General features: G+C 34.3%; 1 protein-coding gene and 1 pseudogene across 1 annotated transcript in view; one reads left to right on the top strand and one right to left on the bottom strand.

Annotated features, from left to right (window-relative positions):
• The window catches only part of CCSER1 (coiled-coil serine rich protein 1), a 1,102,883-nt gene that overhangs the window by 442,763 nt on the left and 645,463 nt on the right, over positions 1-14,657 (top strand). The window lies entirely within an intron of this gene.
• On the bottom strand, positions 7,519-7,637 carry LOC111737302 (annotated as a pseudogene).

Genomic DNA, 14,657 nt, shown 5'->3' with positions numbered 1-14,657 from the left:
CAAATATAATAATAACTGTTTTTTAACTCTTCTCCAGATGTATGTGGTGCCTGATGAAACAACATAAGAAATATTATTCTGTTCAATTACAAATAGTTGGTAACATAGACATTGTTCTGGAGAGAATTTTACTGTGAAAATGATAAAGTTGTTAAATGTACCACACGGAGAGACAATTTCTGAACTACAAATATTAATAGTAAGAAAATATTTTGAGGCTGTAAGGTGGAGATTTATTCTATATTCATTATAATTTGATGTCAGTTTTCATTCTGCAGCTCATTACTACAATGACACACATGTGGATTTCTCTCTTAGGAAATTCATTATAATATGCAGTTTTCAAAATTAATACAGAATAATTGTAACGGATTAAGCATTAATAAGCAGGTATCTTTTAACTTATAAAATTAATATTCAAAATTATTTACATCCATACCTTTTTAGCTAGTGCTCCTTAGTTCTTTAGAGGATAAAAAGCTGGATATTCTGGGCACAGTATTTTCTTTTGTGAAACAGATGTTAATAAGCTTCAGTTGGTAGATGATGAGTAAAATGTCTCCCAATCTGGGACCAGCTGTAACTGTGGAGGCCAGTTGCCATTGTACGTGACAGTGAGTTGGTTCTGTGCTGTGAACAACAGTTATGGAAGGGGCCTTTGGTAAGGTTCCTCCGTTATCTAGCTGTATCATCTTGAGAAAGTAGATGCATCTAATTTAATATCTTCATGTGTAAAATGTGGAGATCAGGCTAGAAAAGCGCTTCCCAAAGTGTCAAAAGTGCCACTGACAGTAAATTTTGTGTTTAAAGTAAATTTTTAATGTGACAATAAAAAAATAGTGTATTATATGAAGTAAAATTATTTCCATTTTTATTTCCACTTCAATTATCCTGAAATCAAGGAAATACATTTTATGCTAGAAGTCCCTAATATTTCTCTAATACTGCGAAAGCTCTCTCTCTCTCTCTCTCTTTGACAAAGCTGATGGATCACCTTGTAGTTTCTAAGAGACAAGAGAAACTTGCCTCTGAACAGAAGACTTTTTCATGTAAATCTTAAGAGAAGTAGATTTCTTAATGTTATCTCCAGTACAGTAGAAAATTAAACAAGAGCTTCAGGAAATTTTTCAGAGCTCTAATTGACCTTGTTTTGAACACACCTTGTTTGAAAAAGACTTGCTGCAATTAGTGGATCTAATTAATGGTGTCTATTAAGAGCTAGCTATACATTGAATAAACTTGGTAATGTGCTTTAATGCTACTAGGAAACATGACTCATCATAATATCCAACATTAATGTAATGCTTAATAACTAATATTTATCGAGTGCTTGGAAATCAGGCACTCCTAAATGATTTACATATATTAACACATATTAGTCTTCATTCATTCTAATGTTTAAAACAACTATATAAATTAAGTACTAATATTTCTCTCATTTTATGTATGAGGTAACTGAAATACTAAGGTATTAAGGAATTTGAGAAAGGTCAGACAGCTGAGTAAATGGCAAAGTTTTTTTTTTTTTTTTTTAATTCTGCAAGTGTCCACTTACCCCATACATTTCTATTTCTTACTGTTCTGTATCCATCCCATTACTGCCAGTAGGCCTTAGTTAACTGAGTCCTTTCAGTTCTCAACTGGAAGCTTATTTCTTCTGACATTTTATTTCCAGTGTCCAGCACATGGTAGTTACTCAAAACGTGTTTGTTGAATAAATGTACGAATAGATTAATTAATCAATAAACCTCTGCTATAAAAGACAATTTTTAAAATGCCTCTACACGTAACCTATTAGACTTAACACTTCACCCCCAGCACCCCCTATCTCTCAGTTTTCTCCTGGTAATTTGTCACCATTTCTGTTATTAATCTTGGATCATTTGGAACCAGAATAGTGTGCTTTGATGTCAGAATGTGTAGGTTCAAGTAAAAACTCCAGTACTTATTTCTATCACCTACTTAACTGTGTGACATTGGAAGATGCATTTAAAACTGAGTTTCATTTTTATTTGTATAATATTAATATCTAACATATCTATCCGACAGGATTATTATACTAACTAAATTAAATGTGCTTAAAACGCATAAGAATGCTTGGCATGTTGTAAATGTTTTATGAAAGAGGCAAAATAGCATCATATTGAGATATCTAGACATTGGAGCCAAACAGACCAAATACTATTACTGGATAGTTCTGGAAGATTGAGTACATTATTTACACATTTAAAGCATTAGCTTTTCAATGCTTAATTACAAAATACAAGATCCTAAATCAGAGTTATCGTAAGGATTAAATGAGATAATTTGTTCGGAGTGCATGATATACAATTAAAAACAAATAATGTTAACTCTTTCTTTTAGTAATAGTTTCCTTTCCTTTAAATTTTCTCTTATTCTTTTGGTTTAATATCTTGGAGGAAAAAAGAAGACAGTTCACTGCCTCATGACTAAGTACATTTATTAGACTATTTTCATGTAGTTCTTGCTAAAATTTAAGTACTATTTTTGCCTGATAGTATAACTCAAATTATATTATCTTGCACATAAGCTGCTTAAAGTTACTACTGCAGGAAGTAGAAGATTCAGGTCTAACAAAAGTTAATTTGTTGAATCTGTATTTTACAGACCACTGACAATTGGAAGATTATGATAGGGAAAAGATTTATGGGTCCTCTACTACCAGCCTACTTAAAAATACTATTATCTCCTTTCTCTAATACTGAAATAGCCTTCTAATAAATATCCTCACTTCTTCTTTTACAACTCATCCCCTTTCCGTATTTCCCCAGTGTTCCAGCTTTATGCAAATATTATGTCGTATCCCTTCTAAAAACCCTCATCCTTAAAATAGTCTAAAACGCTTCACTCCCCTTGGTTTTTAGATAAAATCTAAGAACCACAAATGATATGGGTTATTTTACAGCATTGTCAAGTGCCATTCTGTCCTTTGTGTTTCTTACTTTATCTATACTAAATATATTTTATGTCCTTGAACTTTGTTTCTTTTTACCTTAGTCCAGGTGTGTTTTGTTTTTCTTTTCCCACAGCACAATCATACTCATCCTTCAGATCTCAGCTTAAACATAACTTCATCAAAAAAGACTAGACTGGATTTCCCTGGAACCTAGTAGTTCTCTTTCATACCATCATTATATTTTTAAAAATCTGTCATTTGTACTAAAGAGTATAAGCATCCTTTTTCTATCTTTTTTGCTGCTGCATTCTCAGACCCTTACACAATGGGTAGCATTTTGCATTGACTTATTTATAAATGCCCTACTGATGAAAGTTGTTTAAAGTAATGAGTTATAAGAGTGAAAACTCATGTGAGACTTTCCTTAAGTGTTATACACACAACCTTACAATGTCAGGTTTGACCTCATTGATCCCCTTTTTCCCCCACACAGACAAATCATTCTTTGATATAGGGCCCTCCAGCTGAAAAATGCTTGATATTCCCTTGAAGTTAGCAAGGGCTTAATTGTATGACCTAATCCTGGCCAACGGATCAGAGGAAAACACACTAAATGAGAATGATACTTACGAGAATAAACTGTTCTTCCCACCATTAAATCCAGTTGACTGAGAATATTCTTTTTGGATCTGTTTGCCTCCTGCAATTGTAAAGGGTCAAACCTGAGAACTAACACCAATTAGGATGAGTGAGAATAAATAGAAAGTGTCTGAGTCTTTGATGATGTTATTATGCTGCTGAATTAACTGAGCCTAGAACCAGCTATTTCTGGTCATCTTGTTACAGTGAGATAATATCTCTTTATTAAGTAAAGGCGAGTATCTCTTTACTTACTTTCAAAAGCACCCTAACTGATAGAGATGCCCTCAAGACTTGACTTTCCGAGTCCCTGATAGTTAGTCATTATCTTCTGTTGGAGTAAGGAAGCCCAGGTTGACTACTACTCAATGAGAACAAGTTTATTCTCTAATCTTTGTGTTCCTTCTTAAAAGGAAGGTGAACTGGAATCCAAAAAAAGTAGCCTAAATACATGTATCCTTTTCTGCTTCCCTTCTGTAAGAATATTTTAGGTTGATTAATGATCATGAAAATAATTTAAGCAAAATCCTGAGAGAAAAGTATATATACAATCATTTATCTTTATTGTACTTGCAGGCTATATACCCTAGGGAAATCTGAAAACTTTCCCTGACTGATGTCAAATGGAGACCAGGGGTGAAAGAGACTCAGAGACTACCTATCATGACTTTATTTATTCAAAGTTAAAGATGGGAGGCAATGGAGGGAGGACTATTTTTCATTCAGTTAACTCTATCTGAAAGAAAAGGGGCAAAGAACAGTGGGCTCTTATATACTATTGACATTCATTCAGATAGAATAAAATAATAACTGAAAAGTCCTGTAAGCTAGACAGATGGACAGGTTTCCTGGCCCAGGAATACTACTTTTTTACTTTATTAACATACTTTGTAAAGGTAACATAAATTCACTGAAATATCAACATTTCTATAAATGCATGATCTTCAAAAGGCCATGAACTCTTGGAATCAAGACTAGAAAGAGTACGCCTCATGACCTTTTATTCTCTAGAGAACCAGATGCTAAGCTCAACTGAGAAATTGTCATTCATCAAACATGCAATGTGTGAACTTCCTTTTGATGTTAAGTGTAACTGTGGAACTTCAACTACTGGGGCTTTTCTGAGCCACTCTATTCTCCTATAAAGTGTCAGTAATATCACCTAACTCATAGGATTCCTATAAAATCAAAACTAATAAAATGATAAATATAAATTTCAAGGAACTAAATAGATAACCTTTTCATATTTCTCTGAAAGTTAAATTTGGAAGATTTTTTTTCTAAAAATATGTAATATAATCATTAATTTTCTTTTTGAGGCTGAAAACAATAATGTTTTATATATACTTTTTTCTGTGTTCTTTAAAAATATTTCTATATATAACATATAATCTTGGCTTTAGATATTAAGGAAAATAAAAATTTCCACATTTTTCTCAGTTTTTTTGTAACTTGTCTACAAGTATGAAATCACTGTTTTTATTTGTTATTGAAATATTGGCAATCTTTTATTTCAACTCTTTTGATAACTTTTGCGTTTGCCTTGAGCAAGTCACTTTTCTATTCTATTTTCTATTTCAATTTGCTTATGAAAGATAGGAATAATGATTGTGATGTGCCTTACATAAAAGATAAAACCATAATGAAAAGAATGGTGAAAATCAAAGCAGTGTGTTAAATGCCAGATATGGCAACACAAATAAACAAAGAACATTTTAATTATCAATTATTCTCCTAAGTGGTTTTAAGACTGTGAAAGGCAGTAAAATTACTTCTTGATAAAAACTTTATCATGTATTCAGAGATGAATTGTTCAGGAAATATAAATAAATATAAACATAAACATTAACTCTCCAGAGTCTTGATTATCCAGCATATTTCCTGACCTAAGTTCATTGAATTATTAATTAGAATACCACCAGAAGGCAGCTACTGGAATCATAGAATGGAATGTATCTATGATCAAATATTTTCCATTAAAGAATTTATGGACTAGTCTAAGGAGATGAAAATTAGTTTTAACTTCAAATTTTAGCCTAGCTTTTCTAATAAAGTACTAAAAGCACATAGGATTGTAGGTGGTTTTCCCATCGATTCAACTGATATTTACTGAAGTCTTCCACTGGGAATGTTACTGAACTAGATGATTGGTGATCTATAAAGATAAAATATGGTTCCTGTCCTCAAAGAGGTTACATTTAATAGGGAATTAAGAAATAGAAATAAATAACTCTATTAAGGTTTTTCCTTAGTGTTGTAACAAAGGCAAGGAGAGCAATTCTGAGAAGAGCGAAGAATTCTAACCAGATGTAAAGGCCTGAATGAAGGTGATGACAATGAGACTTGATGAAAGGAAATTAATTAAGAAATATTGGAGTCAGAAAGAGGATTGCTTGTCAGTTGGCTATGGAATGTGAGAGATAAGTCAAGAATGAGGAGTCTAGTTTCAGTTCTAGTAGGTAAAGAGCTTGGAAGGCATCACTTCTATTTTTAGAAGAAAAAAGCCAAGCGGACTGAAAATCAACAACTTTTAGGGAGCTTATCAGAGAAATAAAGCTATGGAGCAAACCACCACCCCAGGCAAATATAGAGAAACATAGCTGAATTTAATTTACCTAGAACAGAAGCCACTGAAGTCATAAACTGGTAGGAACACTTAAAGGGTAATTTTGATGAATTGTTGGAAGCTATGTGTGGACTAGATTACTAGTAGGAAACTCCTGGAGCTATATTCTTGGGGAGTGCCCACATTTGCATGAGTTTTACCTCTAGTAATCCAACCAGAACAGAAAACAAACAAAGAAACAAACAAAAAATTCCCTTGTGACTTTGGCAGAGAGACAGAAAAGTAATCATTTAAAATATGCCTAGAACATTCTTCATAACAAAGACCTATTCTCCAAGAGAAAAGACTACCAGACCGAGCCTTATTTCCTCTAAGATAAATGGCACTTAACCAGTTCAGGCCCTTTCTATTCTTCCTGTGTCATCAGAGTGGGGAAACAAAGCTAAGAAAGAATTACGAAGGTCACAATCAACCCAGAGACACAGGCCTACTAAAAGAGTCATATTTAAACAAGATTATAGAACACTTTCCCTCCTCAACTCCTTACCACTATATCAACAGGGTTCCAATATAACTGGATTGCAGCTGAAAGAGCTGCAAAGCAGAGGTTCTCTCTATTCAGAAGGTATTTTTAGGGGCACCCAGAGACAGAAGAGGAGATAAAAATAAGGACAATAGAGAAATTTTAAGCCTTTGAGATCTACAGCTATAGCAAATATTTAACTCAGCCCAACTTCCTGCAAGATTAAAAGAACAACCATAAAAATTCACAGTGTTTACCTCAGTTATTTTTACCCAATATATCACCTCCAGTTTTATATATATATGGCATGATAAAGGCAGGGAAAAAAACCACTCTGTGGAGATAATGCAAGCAGCAGAACCAGACTCATATATGACACAGATTTCAGTATTATCAGACAAAGAATTTAAGAGAATTATAATTAATATGTTAAGGGCTTTAATGGAAAAATAAACTTGCAAGCATAAATAGGCAATGTACGCAGAGAGATGGAAACTCAAAGAAAAAGTCAAAAGGAAGTGCTACAAATCAAAGACACTACAAGATAAATGAAGAATGCCTTTGATGGGATCATCAGGAGATTGGACACTGATGAATAAGGAATCAGTGAGCTTTAAGATATGTCTACTGAAACACAAAGAGAAAAAGGGATGAAGACAAAATAGCAGAATATCCAAGACTTCTGAGGGAATTTCAGAAAGTATAACATGTGCATAATTGGAGTACCAAAAAAAGAGAGCAAGGAGCAGAAGAAATGTTTAAAGTAATAATGGCCAAGATTTTTTTTTTTTAAGTCAAGGAAACCCTTAGTTGACCTCACAGATTGCAAGGACCTTGTCAGTTTACAATCCCTTATTTTTTTATTTTTTTTTACGCCTATAGCTCCTGGTCTTCCTAGGTGGTCTCCCATCGAAGTACTAACCAGGCCCGACCTTGCTTAGCTTCTGAGATCAGACGGGATTGGGCTTGTTTAGGGTAGCATGGCCGTAGATGATATTTTCTAAATTATTGACAGACACTAAACCACAGATCCAGGAAGCTCAGATAATTTTAAGTAAGATATAAATCAAAATATCTACACCTATACATACCATATTGAAACTGCAAACAAACAAACAAAAAAACAAAGAGGAAATCTTGAAAGAATTCAGAGAAAGAAAATACCTGTAGAGGAAAAATAATAATTACAATGGACTTGTCAGAAATTATGCCAGCAAGATAATGGAGTGAAATACTTATAATGCTAAAAGAAGTCAAGGATGAATCAGGATTCTTGATTCAATTATAGGAGAGATGATGTTATTAAGACCAGAAGTGTAGGAGAAATAACATGTTGCCCTTTGGGGTGAAGATTTTAAATTTGAAACATTTAAAATCTGACACACCTGAATGTAACACATGAAAGTCTTCAGGAGGCATTTAGAAATTTGGCTCAAGATTTCAGAAGATTACAGGTGAGAGGATTGATAATAAATACTGAAGTGTGAGTTTATGGGGATAGTGTTTGAGATGAAACATTTAAGGGAAGATGGGAGAGGGCTTCAGAAAGAAACCTGGGAAATACTAACTTTTAAAGAATAGAGTGAGTGGAAAAGTTTTAAAGAGTTTGAGAAGTATCCAAACTTATTTAACAGAAGAAGACGTTAGCGCAGAAGTCCAGGAGGAAGAGATATTTTTAAAATGGGATTTTTGTATTGCCAAATCTAAAGCATAGATCAGTCCGAGGACTGAAAAAAATATATATATGTTTGTACTTAACACTGATGAGAGTAATTTTAATTAAGTGACTAGAGTGTGGAAAGTAGCTTTCAGAAGCAGTAAAACTGAGCAAGTATTAGTTATTGATGCATGGTTGCCAAATTGCAAGTGAGGGTGTGGATTCCATAAGTGTCATTGCTCTTCCAAGAATCTCATTAATAAAAAGAGAGAGTCAGGATTAGAAGTCAGGAATTAAAAAAAAAAATGTTTGTTGTTTGTTATATTTGTTTGAGGAAAGGTAGAAACTTAAATGAGTTCAAAGACTAAGAGAACTCCTAGAAAACATCTAAACTCAAAGCGACTCTAATTTAGAGGGCTTTCCTCTTAGACAAGTATTTTGAATAGAGTGAACAAGAGTTTGAACTTTCCCATGCTGCACATGATTTTATATATACAAACACCTCTGAACAATTCATGGAAAACCTTTTTCCCCATCATTCTAAATAATAGGAATTGTTTGCCATGTGAGGATAATTTAGGGCACGTTGTGATTACAATAAGCAAAATTACACCAGTTATCATAAATACATATGCTCATTTTATATATTTTGGTAATAATTTCTTATTCAACTGATTTTCAATAACAGTGTGTTCCAAAGAGTGAAGTTAGAAAAATGAAAGAAAGTAGATTTCAACTCACACCTCCAGTTGGGTCTCAAACATGGAGGGATGAAATGGGGAAGAGGCTACTCTAAATCTTTGAAATGCTTTCGAGGTGATTTAGGTTAAATCTTCATTCACCTCTTGTTGAAATCTACCTATCTAGTTTGCTGCCCATGTGCTCCACTATTGGTTTTCTTCAATATATGGTTTCCTTTACTTTTTATTATGCTATAATCCTGTGACTTGGCTGGCTGTCTTATGATGTTTGACCTTGCACAGCTGGGCAAATTTAAAGTAGCAGTAAAAGAACAGAAATCATATTTAAATTCATAGTAAAAGTGAACCGAAAGATCTATTACTTTCAAGATAGTCTAATACCATTAAAGTGCACATCTCTCAATGTGACAAGTTCAGAATAAAGATCTATGAATTACAGTTTCTGTGTCCAAGCAAAATAACTTGACAATTATTGACAGAAATAAGGTACCACTCACCTTTACATTATATTGCTTTCTATATGTCTCAGTCCACTGCCATTTAAACTGTAAGTTAAAGTTGTACACGTTCATAAATTGACATTTTTTTTCAAACCTAACATTTTAGAAGATTTTCAGTAACATCTTTTTTGAACTTACAGTACTTGTATATTTTCTTAAGCTTAATTAAGAAAATGCTTATTGCTTCCCTATCTGTAAAGAATACCTACTATCGAAAAGATTCAGAGATGCCATTCTTTGCCTGCAAGTGAATTTGCCTACAAATTTACCCTCTTTACTCAATGTTTTTAGTGAAATATTTAGTGTTTTTAGGAAATGTTCATGCCATTCTAATTTTGTGGGTATTTATGAGGGAGCATTTATCTAAAATTGTTTCCAAAATTTACCTTCTATTTACTAAAAGAATTTCAGTCTTGACTACTTCAGTTCTTTTCCTCCCTATCCTACCCTCTGACAGAGCTTCTTCTTTTTCAAATTCATTCTTAAGGCTTTTTATGATGCAAAATCAAGGGAGAAAGCTGGGCAAGCAGAAGGGCATGCGGCTCCTAAGTAAGGGCTGTAAGATGCTTGGGAGAACAGCTATAGTATATCAGGGAAACTGATGAAGGAGAAGAGAGCAATAGTACAAATGATTGCTGTGAAATACGTGTTTCAGTCATGGTCAGGATATACAAATGAAGATCTCTGGTTGTCGTGAAATTCCTTTTTGGTCTTGGAATATTTTCTTTTGAACACAATATTAATCTTGAGACTATGCCATGTGTTCCATGGATTCAGTAGTCAGGAGTCCCCAGTTCCCCAGGCGGCTGACTAGATAGAGATCCATGGCCTCTTAGGAACCGGGCCGTACAGCAGGAGGTGAGCGGTGGGCCAGCGAGCAAAGCATCACCTGTATTTGCAGCTGCTCCCCAGTGCTAACATCACCACCTCAGCTCCACCTCTGATTAGGCATTAGATTCTCACAAGAGCACCAGTCCCTGGGGCCAAAAAAGTTGGGAACTGCTGGTTACACGATGGCTCAAGACCTTTGGATAAATATTTTGTTTATCATATATATATTTATATATCCTATATCCTAGATTTATATATCCGATATCCTAGAAAATATACCCACACACATCCCATCTCAATCCTCTTAGCTACGATTTTTCATTCCTTGGAAGGAGCTTGTGTTTTGATAACTATGTAGTTAGTAACTTCATTATTTCTCCTTCATCTTCAATTTATTTCTGAGCCTGCTGAAATCTGGAGTCTACTTCTAACATGCCATCTGACTCTGTTTCTTAAAGTCAACAGCGACTGAATTTTTAATAAGCCCTTATTTTACTTCCTCTGTGTTGCATCTAATATCATCAGCTTCGCTCTCCTTCTTAATGTTATTTTCTGCCTTAGCTATTATGACTCCATACTTTCTTCGTTCTCAAACTGTTCATTTTCACTTGTCTTCACTTTTTGTTCAGCTATTTATTTTCTACTATATCAATATACTGGTGATTCCCAAACCTCTATTTCCTGACCAAATCTCTCTCTTCCAAGCCTGTACCTTCTTAGCCAATGCATACTATGTACCTTCTAAGTGACTTTCAAATCCACTCCCATAGCCCATCTTAGTTTAAATCCTAATTATTTGTTACCTGGATTGTTAAATCACCCTCCTAACTGTCTCTAGTCTTGGTCCCATTTAGCCCATTCTCCATTTTGTGCCCAGAGTAAGCTGCATAAATTTAAATCTGATCATACTCTTCTTTGGATTAAAATTCCTTATTGATACACTATAGCCTTCTATATAAAAATTAATTTATTATTATGGCATAAATGACTTTTATGATTCGGTCCTCGATCGTCTCCCCTTGCCAGTGTATACCTCTCCCCACTACTGTGTTAATGTACTCCTTCCCAGAAACGCTTGCAATAGTTTGCTCTGCCTCCAGGAATCCTCATGGTTCTGCATCTGCTTGGAAACACTTGCCTTGCTTTTAACACTTACTAATTTTTCCTGACTATTGATTTTCTGGTTAGATTTTTTTTTTTTTTCTCAAGAGAGCTTTCTCTGACTCTAATATGCATTTGTTTTCTACCACTATGTGGCAAATTAATACAGACTTGATGACAACAACAAAAAAAAAACAAAAAAAAACATTTAAAAGTTTTTTGTCAGAGTGTCGAAAGGCTAAAGTTAAGGTGCTGGCCAGCTTTATTCTCATGGACTCTGGGGTCTCTTCCAAGCCCATTCCTGTTACTGGAAGAATTCACTTCTTTGGCATTATAGGTTTAAGGTCTCCTTTCCTTGCTGGCTATTAGCTGGAGCTTCTCTCATCTCTTTACCATCTCCCTTTTCACACAACCCTCTTAATCCTTAAAACAGCAGTGGTGTGAGTCAAGACCTTCTCATGCTTTGAAAATCTCTGGCTTCTGTCTCATGTAACTCATGAGGGCTCATATGACTAGATGAGGCCCACCCAGATAATCTCCCTATTTGAAGATCAACTGTTCCATAGAACATAATATAACTATAAGAATGATATCTTGCCATGTTCACAGATTCTGGAGACAAAGACAGGGGACAAATCTGGGGTGCTGCTTTACACATTCTAGCTACCACAGCCTCATTGTAGTTGTTTCTCTTATATGTGCTTGAATGGATCTCATTGTAAAAAATAAAAACAAAAACAAACAAACAAAAAACCCCAAAAAACAAAAACAAACCATGATCTCCATTTTATGAGGAAAATGGAAACTCTGGGAAGTAGGATAGACTACTTCTGAGGTATAATGGTTTTGTGATAATGCAGACTTGAGTTTACTTTGGTAATAATTGCTTTTTAGTTGTATAGTATAGGAACATTATTAAAATACCAAAAAATGTGGTTAATCACACCTTCCTGGTAAAAATTTTGTGATCATTCACTTATAATGTGGTGAAGTATTTGGGATTATTTCAGAATTTCAGTAAGTTATATTTTTGTTATTAGTAATTGATTTTTTCAAGGTCACATAGATAAATTGTAACACAACAAAGATTCAAATGCAAGTCTTCTCTGCCTGGATTGAGAGAAAGCAAGAGGCAACACAAAAAACACTGCTAGATTTGTAGGGGTTTTTCTATATTAGATGATAGTTTTTAGGATAGTTTAATAATAATTAATGTCATTTAATTATATCTAAAATTTCTCAGTACTCATAAATTTAATTTCTATAACATTTAAGCCAAAATTTTGTTTTGTAACGGAAATTAGTTATGTAGTTAGGCACAGTATGCAGGCATTCACTACATAAGCAACCACTCGAAAGTACATCTACTTCATAAGTTGAAAATGCTACTTTTCCTAATTCATGTATGTGTCATCTTAAAAGACTCCTGCTTTACAATGTGCATATAATGATTATTGGAAGATACAACTGTGTATACCGTTGTTATCCATTAGTGCCCTAAAAAAAGAACAAAGCATGACCTTTACTCCTTTCCTTACTATCTACTCCTGGTTTATGTTTTGTAGCTATGATCTGTAGCTTCAGCAACTGTTTATTGCTTTTTTGCAGCTTAGTTTTCTGACCTCCCAGACTGCCTAAAACCACTTCTGAAATTGAGTCACGTTATCCATAATTCCTGTACAGCATACTGTTGAGCTCTCTGCGTTTTTTCTCCCCAGAATACTACAATTGTGCTAGAATCCTTGAAAAACACCCCTTAGGAATTACTTATTTCTGCATTCTTCAATCATTGTCACAATTCAGCACCTCATAAAACAGGATACTACACATTTTTTAGGATCTGCTAAAACTACAAATGTCTCTCCTCTAGAGTTTTTACTTTACTAACATATAAAACTAGAAGGGCCTTACTCACCCTTTATTATGCAAAATATAGATCTGTATTGCCAAGCAGTACCCAATATTATTCACACTTACCTTCCCTCTGTCTGAAGATGGCATAAATGTACAAGGCTCAAGAGCTAGCTCAGCTCCCTTGTCCCAGGAGGATGACAGATGGGAGCCCACTACCTGCAGCCGGTTCTTGCACGTTTCATGAGATTTAAAGATTCTTTTGATGACTAGACGTAATGTACTGAAATGCAGGTAAAAGGCAGAATTCTTTGTTGTTTACACTTCCACATGACAGACTACTAGGCAGGGCTATGCAGGAAGGAGATCATTCCCTATGGACAGAATAACAGCAGACTAGAGCTATATGGCAAGCAGGTTGGGATTAGCTAGGTTTTCACACAGCTCCCTGAGAATTGGCTAATTTGAGTAATTTCAAGAGCTCTGGGGCATAGAGTCTGTGCTAAGTTGCCTGGTATCTGGTCTAGTGGGGCTGGTACATAATGGGCTTGAAATGGGAGGGACCAATAAGGGAAGTGTTTGGGGTGTGGACTTCATTAGCTGTTAAAGAAGGGAAACTAACAGGACTCTAGCCAGTGTCTTAAAACTGGGTCAAGATTGCATTTTAAACAAAACAAAATAAAATAACTGTATTACACACTTCTAGGTGGGAAACAGGATGTGTTTGATGTCTTTGATTACTTTTTCTTCCCAGAAACTAAATTCATAGTTACGTTCAAACATAATTCTGTTACTTTATTCAGGATATTGAGGGATAAGATATCCCCCATTCCTTACTTAAATCACGAAAAGCAAGTAAGCATACCTTCACAACAGAAAGGAACTTTTAAGAAATGTGGTGTAATGTGATCATTGTGCCTGTGTTCTGTGAGGGAAAAATATGCTGGTATCAGGAAATCTCAGGACCTCTTAAGGACATCTCTATCCCTAAGAAATGTGTGTCAAGCAAGTCAATGGAACAATATAAATTAATATTACTTTATCACTTGTGGACTTTCTCTGTTGGGAAGCTCATTATTGATGAGTTTCTAAAGACATTTATGTTTTAAGTAGCTTATAACTGATTTTGATTAAATCCACTGGTTTAGGAGATCAGGAAATTAATCTGTCACGCCTACTAACTCATTCTATGACACTGAAAAATTTATATATACTATCATTTTAAGAAGGCTTTAGAAAATGAAATACCAATGTTTGCTTTTAATTTTAATTTTCACACACAAAAAAACTGGATGAAACAAAAAAAAGAATAATGAAAATTTCAAGTAAATATTTTTATAAGGAACATAGGTTAACATACTGCGTTTACTT

This window comes from Pteropus vampyrus, unplaced genomic scaffold (genome assembly GCF_000151845.1).
Source record: "Pteropus vampyrus isolate Shadow unplaced genomic scaffold, Pvam_2.0 Scaffold25, whole genome shotgun sequence".
NCBI classification, from domain to species: domain Eukaryota; kingdom Metazoa; phylum Chordata; class Mammalia; order Chiroptera; family Pteropodidae; genus Pteropus; species Pteropus vampyrus.
Note: the sequence above shows the minus strand (reverse complement) of the source record. Positions and strands in the feature narration are given on the sequence as shown.